General features: G+C 39.8%; 1 pseudogene; it reads left to right on the top strand.

The window, feature by feature from the left end:
- Nucleotides 1-1683: 1683 nt before the first annotated feature.
- Nucleotides 1684-3996, top strand: LOC149579423 (subtilisin-like protease SBT1.7 pseudogene; annotated as a pseudogene).
- Nucleotides 3997-4231: the final 235 nt, after the last annotated feature.

Raw genomic sequence — 4231 nt, 5'->3', positions numbered from 1 at the left:
AGAAATATAAAAAATAAATAAATGGGCTACAAGTTGTAGTGCCTCTCAATGGGTAATAGTATACTTTGCAATGTTGTGATAGTATAATATATGGGCTATTGTATCATGAAAAGTGCACACTATTTTCCAAGAATTATAGTGCTAGATCACATAGGTTTTAGTTTACCATGACATCTATTACTGCCACATTGATTTAAGAACAAACAAGGGTTCCATGCATAGTCAATGTTTCAAAAAAAAATGTCTTACATAACACTGCCATGTGAGCTTTTTTTATAATGAAACAATTAAAGCAAGAAACAAAAAGTTGAGATACTGTGCATAAGACTATATGAGGCTCTAATACAAAAATGGTCTGAAAACTATTCAATGTAAAAGAAATGAAAATAAACGTTTAGGCATTGGGCCACATTGCTTATAAATATAATTATTTATAGAACAAACCTTCACTATAGAAAATTTGTGCTAGGCCACATGAGCACATTTATAATGCCAAGGTTTCTAGTTGTCTCTTCCACACCATTAATTTTATGAGCCGTCATCCTTTCCTTACAACATTTGTTTCCAACACCAAAGGAGGTCATAAGTCCAAAATAATCAATTATCTAATATTTTATGAAAGAGCAAAGTGTTGATCAACTTGATGTTTATTGAGCATAAAAAAATAAGGATAAAATATTACAATTGATAGAGCCACTTATCTGTACCTATTTCCTAATATAAACAATGTAAAAAATTAATTTTATGAAACCACTGAATGCTCACAACCACAAATAGAAGAGACACCATTGAAAATAACCTAAAAACAAATTAAATTTAATTCATTTAATCCCTTAGACTAGTTGGTCTCATAGAAATTTCTAAAATTCATTCATTTTATTTTTATAATGATGAATATTTGTTAAATTGATAAATAAGATTTTCTCAAACAATACAACTAGTGGATAAACGTAATTAGCAAGAGTTAAATCTTGGATCTACATGGTACAAACTCAAAGTCCAAGTACAACCATATGAACTAGTGTGTGTTCCTAATTAATGATTAATATTATTGAAATTATATTGATCTACCACTTTTCTTAGAAATGGAGGACTTCATTCCCATACAAAGTTAAAATTCAAATGGACGAACATATTTAAGGGAAGAAAGACACAAGCCTTAATCTTAATGTTAGAATTTGAATCTTGATAGAAACAACACCACCAACACTTAATCAACATACTAACTAATAAATGCCAAATATATTATATATTTAATAGTTACAATTGAAATATTAAGTTATTTAAATTAGGTTAAATATAATAAGACTATTCTTTAATATTAATAATAATAATCTGTAGATTCATTAAATGAAAATAAATGAGTGTTAATGGTTGATTGCAATCACGAGGGTCGATGACTATTGTGTAGCATTAGGACTTCGGTGGCACAACTGCTTAACACAGTTTCAACAATCAATTTCCAGTCTCCTTAAAATAACTACCGGTTATCATCGTTACAACAATCAGCCAAATTTAAATAATAAACAACTATTAAATATGCACCATATTTAATGAGAGCGAGGAAGCAGCAAGAGCCAGAACGATGGGTACTACTCTCCCCTATAAAAAACTCTTTTCTATCAACCATTCTTGACGCATCAGTTCGCTTTGCTATTCTACTCTACTCTTTACCTGCCAACAATGGCAAACGCCTCCTCTGCCTCTGAGATTCTCACGTTTCTCACCATCACAACGATGATGTTTCTAGGCACGATTGACGCTGAAGATTCAAGAAAGCCATACATTGTTCAAATGATGAAGACCGTGAGGCCTCAACACTTCAGCTCAGACGACAACTGGTATTCTTCAATGCTCAACCAGGTCTCAAGATCTGATACTGGACTTGACATGCTCTATACGTATGATACGGTCCTGCAGGGCTTTGCTGCGAGGATGAGTAAAGCAGAGGCGGAAGCCATTAAGACTATGGATGGCTGCTTGCGCGTAATCCCCTCTTCTCTCAGCCAAATCGACACCACTCGCACTCCTGATTTCCTCGGTCTCACTTCTTCTTCCTCTTCCTCTGGACTATGGTCCCGATACTCAACTTTTGGCGAAGATGTTATCGTAGGAGTGATCGACACGGGGATATGGCCTGAAAGCCGAAGTTTCAACGACGAAGCTCTGGGACCTATTCCCTCGAAATGGAAGGGCGAGTGTGAGAATGGGCGGGAGTTCAATTCTTCAAACTGCAACAAGAAAATCATTGGAGCTCGCTACTTTTTGAAAGGCTACGAGGCTAGAGACCGCATAAACGAAACCCTGGAGTATAAATCTCCTCGAGACAGCGACGGCCATGGTACACACACGGCTTCTACAATTGCCGGGGCTGCAGTGGCTGACGCCAATTTTTATGGATTCGCCAACGGAACAGCTTCAGGGATGGCCCCTCGAGCCAGGCTGGCAATCTACAAGGCCTGCTGGGAAAAGGGCTGCGATAATTCGGATATAGCTGCTGCCATGGAAAAGGCCATCGCAGATGGCGTGGACATCATTTCTTTGTCAATTGGCTCGCGGGACCGGCCATTTCACAGGCAGGTCAGAGCCATTGCGGAATTTGGGGCCATGGAGAAGGGTGTTTTTGTTTCTACATCGGCTGGGAACTCAGGACCTAGGTCATCTTCTCTTAGTAATACAGCCCCCTGGGTTACCACTGTGGGTGCCAGCACAATTGATAGAGATTTCCCCGCTTCGATTGTCTTGGGAAACCAAGAGATACACAGGGGAACTTCTACTTACAGAGGTGAAGATAAAGATACAATTCAAAATAAACCTCTTCCTCTGATCTATTCATCAAACGACTATCGCTCAAGCTTTTGTCTTGACGGAGGGCTTGATGCGAATATGGTGAAGGGTAAAATTGTGCTGTGTGATCAAGGAAAGTCTACCACCTATAACAAGAGCATTGTTGTGGCGAAAGCAGGGGGTGCAGGAATGATTGTTGCGAATAAACTGGTTAATGGTGAAGTGCAGATACTTACAAACACTGATGGTATACCAGCTATCAATGTGGGGTTTAGGGCCGGAGAAAAAATCAAGGCATATATCAGTAATACAGGGATTAATGCCACTGCTGCATTGAGAATCCCTGGATTGACTGTGGTGGGAAAGACCATAGCTGCTCCAATGGCGGCGCCCTTTTCATCAAGAGGGCCAACTGTAGCGTACCCACATATTCTCAAGCCTGATCTGATTGCTCCTGGTACAAACATCTTGGCAGCATTTGCACAAGTTGTAGATGGTTTGCCCTACAAGATTCTATCGGGCACCTCGATGGCTTGTCCTCACGTCAGTGGCATTGCAGCACTCGTTAAAGCGGTTCATCCTACGTGGAGCCCAGCCGCCATTAAATCCGCCCTCATGACGTCATCTTCCATTGTTGACAATACGGAGCATTCCATCAGGGATATATCGACCATGGAAACAGCCAACCCGTTTGCCATTGGCGCAGGCCACGTGGACCCAATGGGTGCAGTTAATCCCGGGCTTGTTTATGATCTGGAACCTCAAGACTATATCAACTTTCTCTGCGCTCTCAATTATAGCTCCCAACAGATTGCTCTTCTCACAAAGAAGATGGTTTCCTGCTCTACTAGTCCAAGTTTGGAAGTCGGTGATCTTAACTACCCATCGTTTACTGTGCTGTTTGAGGCTGGCAAGGGATTGGTTCAGGTGAAGAGGAGAACAGTGAGGAATGTGGGTGAAAGACTTCGTGTGGTGTATCGAGCGAGCGTGAAGAGCCCACCTGGAGTGAAAATAACCGTGGAACCGGAGATATTGGAGTTCATAAACGTAGATCATAAGCAAAGTTATAGTGTGAGATTTGAAACCGACATAACATCTCCATCTGTGTCTCATCAGTTTGGAGAAATAAAGTGGACGTGTATGGAGGGGAGAAAGGGGGATTACGTCGTTCGTAGCCCAGTTGTCCTGCAATGGCCAACCGCCAATTAATACAACCTAACATTATTGTATTGTTTTGGGCATTCTTACTTGACATGACATTGCAGCTTCTATATAGAATAAGATTTCCTGCTTGAATTCTCTATCCCGAATGTGTATCACCTACTATTTTTCATAAATAGAAATAAATAGAATATTTTCTGAACAGGAAATTTTTTCCTTTATAGCGATCAAATTAATTGACCAAGAGTTAAGTTTGGTGGAATATTTATCTATCACTTAAGTA

Source organism: Cupressus sempervirens, chromosome 1 (assembly GCF_028749045.1).
Source record: "Cupressus sempervirens isolate cs-2001-9-10 chromosome 1, ASM2874904v1, whole genome shotgun sequence".
Taxonomy (NCBI): Eukaryota; Viridiplantae; Streptophyta; class Pinopsida; order Cupressales; family Cupressaceae; genus Cupressus; species Cupressus sempervirens.
This window is presented reverse-complemented; position numbering and strand designations above follow the sequence as displayed.